The following is a 12,623-nucleotide window of genomic DNA, read 5'->3' on the forward strand; positions in this document are numbered from 1 at the left end:
TTCTGTGACAATAAGCTCAAATTTGACATTTGCACTGTATACATAAATATGAGAATGTGTGTTTATTAGTATAGTTGTTGTAAATAACGTGTTATCGTGCCATTGACACAGAAACTCACATACACACACTCATATGTGTACACGTGTTTATGCCATGACAGCAGAACCAAATATGGCTCAATAAAACGTTATTTGGAGCAACTGTATTAATAAACCCACGTTCACACATGTATTACTATAGTGAAAATGTAAAAATTGCATTTTATTACCATAGTATAGGAAACCTGACATGAGACCAATACTGTTTACTGCCTCACAGACTGCAGGTAACAATAACATTTCACACGGACCCATCTCTTCTTATAGTCACAGTGGGCCTGATTTAGATGTTGGCTGATGGGTTGCTCCATCACAATGGTGACGGATATCCCGTCCACCAATATACAAAATTCCATAGCATATATTAGGATTTATATGTCGGCAGACGTGATATCTGTCATCATTCTGACGGAGTAACCCGTCCGCCAAGAACTAAATCAGGGCCAAAGCCTCAACAGTGGTAATTAATAGCATATTACACACAGATGCGCAGATGCACAAAGTGTAATATGCTTTTTAGGTCTCGCTGAGCCCCAGCGCATGCGCTGGCTCGGAGAGACATTTTGTATTTGGGATTTTTAAAGTGCTGCCTGTGGCCTAAAGCTTGAGTGCACGCGAGCGTGCACGTGCGCGGCGCCAATCACTGCTGCGCACGCACCACCAGGTTCCAAGGTACATATACAGTACTGGAACCGAACCCATTCTGCATTTAACGCCAAAGAATTACACCCACGCAACATGCGTAAAAGGATGGGTCACACAGAAGAAGGGGCTACGGAGAGGAGGCTACAAACAATGCAACGGGAAAACCCGAATGTCCAATTTTATACGGGACAACCCTCCCAGCTGATGAAGACACAAGGCGCCTGTTTTACCTTTGAACTGATGCACTACATTTTGGGGTCTCGGATCTGTAGTTTTATTTTTATCCAAAGCACATAAACTGATAGCAAGACAAAGGCCTACATGAGTGCAGCGGCCAATGGGCAAACATTTATATCACATTTATATCACCAGGAGCAGGAAACAGAGGCGAGACACAGGCCCCTGCGGTGCATAACATAACATGTTTATTTGTAAAGAGCATGTTCGAAGGTATATTAGCGCGGAATAACAAATGTTTATTTTTACCAAACTCAATGGTACTCATTTTATCGACCTCCTCTGCAGCCTTTTTTTAAATAGATTTATTTCTATATTGTAAAGTATGCTGTGGGCCACGTTCTCACCATATTAAATAGACACACACAACCCTTCCAGCTGCACCTCGTAAGAAATGCCACTGATCGACAGACATCACTTGCACACTATTCCAGATATACAATGCAGAATCCCTTACAAAAGACTAACTGCAAGGGATTCCCCGTATGGCTCTTCTCATGGTTCAAAAACAAAAACTACAAGTGAGACATAATTAAATGGGTTGACAGTGCACTGAGGGAGGAAGATTTCAAGTGTGCATTAACTATATTTCGGATTTGTCTGAAATGCAAACAGCCTAAAGTTAAACAGCCCACTAATCCCCAGATCATGACATGTTCCACACGTAAATCATCAGACCCAGACTCAATCTACAACACGCCAGTGAAGGAGGATCCCTTCCACACCTTGGCACAACAAAATACATCACCAAGGAAACACACTTCAGCTGCACTTAGTAAAGAAAATGGCAAAAGACTAACCTTGGATGACCTCACGCTGCTGAAGTCCCGCCAAACAACGCACAGACAACTCTACAACCAGCCAAAGTTCAATACTATAAACCAACACCTCAATGAAGCAGGCATCAGGAGAGGAGGGGGATCCGGCCCGCCTTTGCATGGGCATAGAATGGGCAGCCTTATTACAAAGCCCTGTCCATGTCCCCTGTAATGCTCGCTTCTGCCTTATCCAATTTGACATAGTCCACAGGGCCTACCTTACCCCCGTCAAGATAAATCGGTACTTTCACTGCACCGGCGCCCCTTTCCCTCTAGGTCACCTGCTCAATGCTGACATACTGCACATGCTATGGGCTTGCCCATCCCTCTATCCTGATTGGATATCCTGATTGCACAGGGCTCCCTGCATTACACACGTGGGAATTATGCATCCTGGGCCTGTACTATAGGGGCAGAAAGCAAAAGGTCAACTCCTGCTTCCTTCATTTGTGCATGTTGACAGCTAAACGCCTCATCACACTGCGTTGGAATTCACCTAAACCCCACCACTAGCAGCCTGGAGGCAATGACTCCTAGTATGGGCCCAGGCTAAAAGCGCTGTGTTGCATAGAGAGGATACTTTAGGGCTGCATAAAATACCCCATTGACACCATCCGGCATTATTCTTAAAATGAGGATCATCCTGATGCATGGTCCCTGGATAATGTCATGGGAAGTGAAAAGGGGGCGTGGGGTGGGGGCAGGATGCAGAGACTTCAGGCAACATAGTGTAGTGGACACATCACAAGGCAGTTGGCCTGTCCTCACTCACACCGCACCAGGATCAAGAATTAGTAAGTTGACCAGCATAACCATGTGTTTAATTGATGGTAATCGGCAACTGAGCCGAATGGAGTGTGCACAGGACTCTAGTTTGGTACATTTTCTTTCCTTTGTTGTATTCCTGCATGAGGAAATCATTTGTTCCTCTGCCAGTCTGCATGCTGTGTGTCCTCCTGCTGGTCTGTTATGATCACTTTGCATGTTCCCTATTACACTGATGTATACGTAATGGCTGTCCATCTCGTATTAATGTATGCCTGGTTCTCACCTATCACAGCACTGTAATGGTCCATGTGCTTTGTATTATACGGTGGCTCTCTAGTCCTCCGCATGCTGTATTTGTACATCAATGGCTATATCTTTTCCTTGGTAAGTCTTCTGATGAACATTGTTAAAAACTTAACAAGATATATTCAAACAAAACATGCATTAGTAAATGTATTAGGTTTCCCCTATGTGATTAATAAAAAAGCAGTTTTTAGTTGTAATTTGTAGCTTGCTGAGTAGTTGTACAATATAAGTTACAGAAAGTCTGTTAAAGTGTTATGACTTGTTTATGTACAAAAAGGCAATATATTGTACTGTTGCTAGTGGTATGGTGAGGGTAAGTATTAGCAACATTTTGAACAATGAAATGAAAGAGGTAAATAACAGGATTAATTGATGTAATAGCAATATTATGTGCTTAGAGGAGTTCTGACAACTTTTGGGCCCGGTGCCACTGCACCTGCTGCACCATTCAAACCATGACCCTATTGCCTGTAAGGTAAGAGCACTTGTGGCTGCCTGTTTAATAGTAAAATATTGCAATATTTGGTGTTGAGAGGGGTTCCTAGAGCTTTGTGTCCCGGTGGCACTGCACCTTCTACAACAATGAACAAGCATCGGCATAGCCAATAGTTCTCGCTTTTGGGACCTTGTAAGTATTTAGTTATGCAGCACAATATCCTTGGTGCAACAACAAATGTTGCATGGCAAAACACTTATAAGGTCCCAAAGGCGAGACCTATTGGCTATGCCAATGCTTGTTATTATTACTACTGAGTGTGGGTAGGAGCCACCGCTCTTCAGAGGTGAAGGCTTGAGTGGGTCATCAATCAATCAATCAATCGGATTTATATAGCGTGGCTACTCACCTGTGAGGGTCTCAAGGAGCGGGCTTCCATGAAACAAGCCGAAGCACCATCATCGGCACAGCAGAAATAAGAATGCTGCCCAAGCATCTAACTGCGTTTCAAAGTTTAAAGGGGATGATGCTGTAATAATTGAAGAACTGATCTCATCCAAAAATCACAGAGTCAACTTCTAAAGAGGTGAACTCCCTTACACTGCTCTACGGCCATGCAACTGCTTTTAAAGAATGGGCACGGTTAGACATGAGCCAATCCATAGCAATTCAAAGACCAAGCAAGAACAGGCAACTTCAAAAGGTCTGATCTTGGCAAACCAGCTATTTTTTTAAAGAGTCTTTTTACAAAAACATATGCAACATACATTAAAGGTTTAAGTTTAATAAAAAGTAAAGGTGTTGTCACCTAAAGGCTGGCATGCACGTTTGGGGCAACAACAAAAGGAGATACCCTGCCACTGAAGTGGACTACTTTTTACATGGATGTGCACATGGGTAAGAACCAAATACCGTCACTCACAGTGTAGAGCGCCAATAATTGAAGTGGCCAGACCTACTGCCCTATGCACTATGCTATTGTGGGCAGAGGCAAAACGTGAGTGACTCTTGGCCACATCAATAGCTATAGAGTGCTAACAGAAAGCTCTTCTATATACACATATATGTAGACATATTTATTAAGAATTATTTGGCACACAGGAGGCTAGCACGACCTCCAAAAATATCTCAAAGCCAGACTTAATAAGGGCCAATAACAGTTTTCAACTGGCAGTCGTGATTTCCCTCCCCCAGCACTAGTAAGTGTGTAAATAACAAATGTGTGAATGTGTGCTTACTATTGTGAGTAGAAAGGGATTGAAAACTGGGCAGTACCACTTGCCTTTACTAAGATGGTTGGATGCCACGCAAAACAGGATCACACCCGACGGACACTGGAACAAATTACCACAATGATGGTAACCGCAATCACTCTACAGATAAGTCCAGCTTAGCAATTGTAGTAACACCATAAAAGCAGCCTCTGCAATCCATGCAGGACGCCACAACACTCCCTAAACAGGCCAAAAAATATTCATGCTCCCTATCTTCATTTGAAAACTAACTTCTCATGCCTACTAGCCCCATTTCTCCATCCATTCACTTGACTTCCACATCATGACTTTACGACAAAAACATTGTAAAAGAGCGACTTGGGTAACCTGTCATGACATCGAAATAGTGATCACTTGGACTACATTTTTCCATTCAATTAGTCCCCTGGAGCGCTCCCTGTCTGCCTTTTTGAGACTACAATATAATACAATAAACAGCTAAAAGTAGGGTGCATGCATACATGTTCTCTCCAAGTTCCTACAAGGTATTGAATCAAATTCTGCACGAACTACCAATGGTGTCCCCTGATTATGGCATTATGGCTGACCTGGATGCATCACTTCTTGACACACACATCCACATTTTAGCATCTGAGTTAAATATTTAGTCAAGTTCTCATTTACAGTCCCTCGGCAGTGCTTTATGCCTTTGGAATCTTCTGAAAGCCTTACTTTCATTGTAGGGTAGTTTCTTCAATGTTTAAGTCACTCCAACACCAACAAATTGCCAAAAGATCTCAAAAGAATACCACCTGCCAGAAACTGGTGTAAGACATTTAAAACCCCACAAGAGGTATTGAAGACCACCATGTATGTTTTAGTTGTGGGTAGAACCTGCTCAGTGGGTGCTGTCATTCATTGGAACTTACTTCCTGCAGCCATCAGACAAGACCACAACCTAGGAAGTTTCTGGAAGTCCCTAAAACCTGACTTTTCTTGAGATGCTTTCTTCCTTTCCTTACTGTGTTTTATTGTTTGAACCAATAGGCCTCTGGGGCTGGGGGTGCTTTATATAACCCTAATAGAAGTGCAAAGATGCATGAACAAGCTGGTTCTACCAGATTCGACTACAATTGATAATTTCCATTTGTGACATGTACATTTACATAAGCTTCAGTAGCTGAGAGCCTTAGACACCCTATCCGGGCAGTGTTCATAAGCACTAGCACGGGTGCGGTATGACTACATTTGGCCAAAGCGGCAAACTGTCAACACTGGGGTAAGACTACACATCCTGAAAGCTGTAATGTTATTGTAATTGAAGTTTTCCATTGCATATACAAGCAGGCACTAAATGACTCAATGCTGGAAAAATTATGTCTTTATCAACATAGCAGAAAATGTAAAGAAGGTAAAAAAAAAAGAGTCCATTTGCACCATAATTGCTGCTTAGTGATACGTAACTAAGCACTCGTCCATATTACAGAAAGAACTTTGCAAAAAGGTTGAAAATGAACTGTGAAACAGTAAACATCATGTCTCAGTTAAACTGCATTCATCCACGAATATTATTTTTTATAAAAAATGCAGTGAACTGATTTTGTACTAGTTGTGCTACATAAGTAATTACAATTTGAATAATATTATGTTACCTGAGATACAGGCCGATATTTCACATCGGAAAAGTTTAGTGAACATATCTGAGCCACTTTTTGGTGTATGGATAGCAAAAATAGTGTCAAATATGTTTTGTTTTTGTTGCTCATGTGCTGATGGCAATTGCCTGATTCTCTATTCAACAAGTTGGGGGGCAAAACAAAGAGGAAATGGATCTGGACTTTTATGCCGCAGTGCAAAGTTTCAATGATACGTCACTTTTGGTGATGTACACCACTCAGCGTTTCCAAGCAGTGATGAGTGATGCCCAGCACTAACTTTCGAACTGGGCATGTTATTGCATGTGATGACAACAGAGCAGTTCTTGAGAAAATCGCTGCTTAGCTTTTCCTGCATTTGCACACATAAGAACACATCATGAGTTGGCTCCAGAGGTTTGCTGCTGCTGATTCTGCCATGTTCCAAAGATGGATATTATTTCATTAACAAAATTAGACCAATCGTTGCCCCCATTGTCGTTCCCTGCAAGAATAAGTCACTTAGAATATAAAAAAAAGCAACATATGCCGTTTTTAGGTCTTGCTTGTGACTGCATGCACAGCATGCACACTAGCTTGCGAGGGATATTGTTTATGGCAAAGGAGGACTGATTTCACTTCCTCTTCTTTTGGCTGGAGCATGGACCAAGTACTGATTGCTTCAGCTTGATTTCTTTCCTTCTGCTGATTGCGCTGTGATTGAGGTACTACTTCTATTTAATTTTTCCCCTGTCTTCCTTGTTGAACCTCTTAACATTTGAAGCTATGTTTTACTATGCCAAACACACTTCAAAGAAGCCTTTTTCTACTTTGAAATTAATGCTTATTGTGACAACAGATGTTATCTGTTTTTATTGTAAAAACAAATGTTATCTGCTTCCAAATGTATTTCACTTGTACATAGGTGAAATTGCTTGCTTTATGTTATAGTGTTTTGCCAACTGTCCTTTTTCTTTACTTTTCATACATGGGGAGATTGACCGATTTACTCAGAATCACATGGGTTTTTTCAAAAGAATAAACTATCTTTGGCAAAGAGGTTTCACTTTTGAATCTATCGACTCTGCCATTGCCTTTTGTTCATGCTCTACAGCATGGGCATTTCTGACTTTGAAAATTATTTGTAGCCATGCTCATTAGCAGCGTGGCTGCTGTGCAGCATTGATAAAAATAATATTAAAAAATGACTATGATGCATCCAGTGCTAATGCACTTTAAAAAAGTACATTAGCCCTTGCTGAATTATAGCATTTTTTTCAAAATTAGTTAAGCCACACTTCAAAGCATCTACGCTGGCATTGCTACAAAATAATGCCAAAGCCAAAAGATCTTATGGGTAGGACTTATTGGCTTTCCCAATGATTGTTTGCGTTTATGGTCAGTGATGTGTATGCTCTGGATCTCTATAAAATCGACATGGTTTATCGTAGATTGTCTAAAAGGCTTCTCGATATTAAATCAAGTAACTCGTTAGTATTGTGCACATGGTTGAGTTGAACTGGAAATACCTGAATGAAACCAGGCACGTTACAAATGAGCGTCGCGCGCCAGCACTGGAACAATAAAGAAACTGAACGAGTCCCGTAACAATTGCTCTAGAAGGACGGAACATATATCCGTGCAGTGTTATAATGATCAGTCTGCAGCCCGGAGCAGTTCTTGGAGCTCTTACAGGAAGCCAGAGCATGTTCTCTTGGCCTGAGTACACAGCGAGGACTTGGCAGAACTCTGCAACCCAAGCATTAAAACGCCAAACAAACAGGAAGGGCAGTCTGTTCTTAAGGAGCTGTTATTTTGGGCAGGCCAGAAAGAATATTGTGATTCATGAATGTTATTTAAACGCTAGCGTCCGTTGTGTTTGGCACCTGCTTATAAATAAATGTCAGCAATCATTGATAGCGAAAGGGGCCTTTGCCCACTAAGTTCAACATTATCTAATGTCAGGACTGTTACATGCATCAAGGTAGACTTTTGCGATTCCTTAGTTGCGATTCTTAAGGAATCGCACTTAAGGAATCGCAAAAGCCTATGCATGTAGAAATCGCAAAAAAAATAGTGATTTCTAAACATTCCTTAATTGCGAGTCGCTATTAAGGAATGTCTTCCCATTCATTCCTATGGGCCTTGAGGGGATGTCATTCACATCTAACATGGGCTTCAATTGGAATTCCATAGAGCATATTATCAAGCCCATTATCGCCGTTTTAGCGGCAGAAAACTGCAGCTAAAGCGGCGATAATTTTATCGCCTGTCTTGATAATATGCCCCTAAGAGACCTATTAATGAAAGGCCACAACAAATCATTTGACCAATGTAAAAAATAATTCCAGGTTACTAAATCCTCCCAAATGCAATGCTAACAGTTTACACATTGAGTGTTACATCCGGTAAATGTTAGGTCTGTCACTCGGCCTCTTATGCACTTTGAAAAATTAATTTGATTGTTCGAGGGCATGAGAGGTCTAGTTTACACGACCTATGTTACTCTACAAGATTCAAATCTGTTAGTTATACACTGACATCAAACCCTATAGGAGCCAGACCTAGAGACCACCGTCTCTGGAAAACAGTCGGAGGGCATATTTTGAGGTATTCCAAAGATTTATAGTGTCACATAGTCAGGCTAGGCCTAGTAGAAACAGCACCATTTACATGATCACATTTCTTAAGATGCCTTCTCTTTCACACACAATGACTTTTGACATACATTTGCATGTATAACAATAAAGGACAACATTCTCTGAATCTGCATTGCTTACATTTCAACTTCAAAGGCACTCTATCATGATATCCTGAGCATTCACTCAGTGGTGGCTCCTCCGCTAAGGTTATTGTCATTTTATGTTTTCCTGCTGCGGCAGGTTTGCCGGAGGGGCAGGCTACTCTGATGTCAGAGGAGCAGGCGGAGGAGTGGTTTGCCCACTCGCCTCTCGGGCCGGCCAAACCATCATGCGCACTTTGCATGTTCTCCCCGTAGGCTGTATTACAACCCGTATTAAAGCTTACATGGAGAACATGCCCAGACTCCCACTACCATGGTGCTCAGACCAATCACAATGCTGAATTGCAGCATTGCAATTCACTCAGGAGAGCTTGAGTGCTTCCTGTTCCCGGGGAGAGATGTTGACGGAGAGATGGAGGAGAGATGTGGCGTTCAGGTAAAAAAAAATCTTTTTAAACCCCCTTGCCCCCCTCCCCGCCCCATATCCATGCCGGTCACCACTGCATTCAGTTCAAGGGATAAAGTTCACTGCACAAATTTTATATTTGTTATTTCTCCTGTTGGCGACACTGCTATCCAACTAGAATAAACAACTGCAGCTCGAACAGCGTTGCAACGTGGCCACATGGGTTCTATTGTTATAAAGACACAGCCACTTTCTTGTTTAGGCAGAGGAGCACTCAGCTGACATTGCAGGGTTACCACATGTTGGAATTCCAGCTCAGCTGATTCCTGCGTACCAACATGAGGGATGTCCAGCGCTACACCAAGACGGGCAGCCTGATAACACTTGCGCACAGGTAATGAGGAGTTAGTCCACCCAGCAGGGATTTGGCAGATGACCCACCCTAGGCAAGACTACGATAGGGAGTGCTTGTTAGGAGTGCATATATGCACAGTACTTATATGCCTGCATACATACACTGTCTTAGCACAATGGTGGAAATGTTTATTCTTTTCACTGTTCAGTAATGCTAATTATGGTAATTTGTTTCATTCTACTCATAATAGCAGCGCACGTCTTTTATGCAAAAATCACAACACTACAATAAATATTGTAAAGCCTTGCTGAGTATTTCTTGTGTAGTTCGTTGAGTATTTACTAGAGCCCCCCAAAAAAAATTCTAGATCTGTTACCATGCTTTGATGATGATGATGATGAGAAATGTATAAAGCACAACAAATACCCTGATGTGTCTAGGCACTGCCTTTGGTGTAAATGGAACAGAGTGGACACTGTGGTACAATTAACCTGAAAAAAGACACGTTTTCAGGCCTTTCCTAAATTTGAGGAGACTGTACTCTTTTTTCAGCATGATGGGTAGAGAATTCCATAGGCTAGCCGTTGTAGCCGTGAAGCTTTTGCTCCCCATCTGGCCCTGTTGATTCTAGAACAAATACATTTCCTAGGTTGGTGGCTCTAAGGGCTCTGGCGGCAGGTGTATAATGTTTAAAAAAAATTGGCAGATGAGTTGGCCCCCTGCTGTTGAGGAACTTAAACTCGATGCACAGATATTTAAATTGAATCCTCTTGGCTACGGGTAGCAAGTGGAGTCGGGCCAAACACATGGAGACTGAATCAAATTTAGAAATGCCCAGCAATACTCTTGCAGCAGAATTCTGAACCATCTGTAGTTTATTAATGCTATGCCTTGGGGCGCTGGTGAAGAGGGCATTACAGTAGTTCAGTCTTGAGGATATCAGTACTGTAACCACCGTCTCCCTTAGGTCCATAGGAATTGCCAAAAGGATTTTTCTCAGCATTTTCGGGATGAAGAAGCATGCTGATGTGGCCAAGTTAATTTGTGCCTCAAAGGACAGCTTAGTGTCAAAAATTACTCCAAGATTTTTGGCTTTGAGCACGGGTTTGGGCAGGGCACCAAGTTCGGCTGGCCACCAACTATCTGTCCAAAAAGTTGGGTTGTTCCCCAGCAGCAGAACTTCAGTCTTGGCTGCATTTAGCTCCAGGCAATTGTCTGACATCCAGTTGGCTATATGGCTCATACAATTATGAAACCTGGTGGCTGTCTGACTGGCTGGACTGCTTACAGAGACAATGATCTGAGTGTTGTCTGCGTACAACACCAGGGTAAAGTCATAGCTTCTTACTAGGCTGGCAAGAGGGGTGACATAAAGGTTAAAAAGCGTTGGGCTAATTGATGAGCCCTGGGGGACTCCACAAGGCAGGTTAGAGGGAACTGATAGCATGTTACCCAGCACTACTTCCTGGGATCGCTCCAACAGGAAGGAGCTCAACAGGGACAGCGCCCTTCCTCTGATCCCGATGGAGGTCAGCCGCTCCCGCAGCAGCCCATGATTAACCGTATCGAAGGCTGCAGACAGGTCCAAAAGGATCAGAGCTGCGTTTCCCTGCCTTCAAGAATCAGTTCCTCCATGGCAGTGATAAGGGCCAACTCGGTACTATACTGAGCACGAAAGCCAAACTGAGAGGAGTCAAGAATGGTGTTATGATTTATAAAAAACGAAAGTTCGGTGTTCATCGCCCTTTCAACCACTTTTGCAGGGAATGGGAGTCTGGATATCGGCCTGTAATTAAGAGTTTCCTTGGCATCCAGGTTCGGTTTCTTCAGTAAAGGAAGAACAGATGCTTTCTTCCATTCTGAAGGAAAGTGTCCCATTAAGAACTTTGTATTGAAGATCGCTGTTAATGGGATGGCAATAATTAGGCGAGCTATGCAGGATTTTAGGAGGGCATGGGACTGATGGAGAGCCCGATTTTGTCGTATGATGAATTTAGTGGTTTGTTCCACTTTTAATATAGCGAAAGAGGAAAGGGTAGGGATGACTGATAAAGAGAGGTCTTGTTTTAAGTCCTGAGGGGCTGCTTGTATCTTATTAAGCTGGGCCGATATCTGGGCCAGGTGCTTATCCTGCTGTGCAAACAAGTCAAAGACACCCTTGACTTTACGCTGAAAGGAATCTGCTAGGGAATTGCAGAATTCCTGGCCTTTTTGATGTCATGTGCATTTGTCAGCTTTGCAATTTTTTTTACGGTGGTGAACAAAGCTTTGGGACAAATATTGGCTGCTGTGATTTCCTCCGCAAAATAAGACGCCTTTTCTCTGAGAATGAGTTTTTCATAGGTTTGGCAAGATGTCTTGTATTCCATTCTAGTCTTTGCATTATTTTCGAGTCTTCACTTCCGCTCCGGTCTGCATTCTGCGTTGTCATGTTCTGAGGCTACACACATAGTTTTTACTCAGTAAGGTTAGAGGCTCGAATGGTGCATTGTGAGCTAGCTGTACTATAGGCCGACATCTCCTCAGAGAGTGCAGGAAATCAGACTCACACTATCCCAATGTTTATGTTGTCCGACAAACGTACAGCTTTACCACACTTTGGTACAAGCTGTAGAACCGTGGGAGCATCCCTCAAGGACGATTGGCCAACAAGACTATACCAATGTTTTCTAAAAGTTTGGGTAAAATATACACTTTAATATCCTCATTTTGCTGGAGAGGCACACAATCCACAGAGGATTTCATGCATATATGGTGGTCATGCATAGTTATTAAAACACTTTGGAAAGAAATCCAAGGTCACATTTACCGAGCCTTAGTCTATTCCATCCCAGCAGATACCGGTATCTTAGTATTGGGGTTTTAACCGACCACTATGGAGCGTATGACTCGGACAGACAGGAGACTAATGTGCCACATGTCTAGAACAGCTAGGAAGCTCCTGGTCGTTTACTGGAAGCAA

Source organism: Triturus cristatus, chromosome 2_2, assembly GCF_964204655.1.
Source record: "Triturus cristatus chromosome 2_2, aTriCri1.1, whole genome shotgun sequence".
In the NCBI taxonomy this organism is placed as follows: domain Eukaryota; kingdom Metazoa; phylum Chordata; class Amphibia; order Caudata; family Salamandridae; genus Triturus; species Triturus cristatus.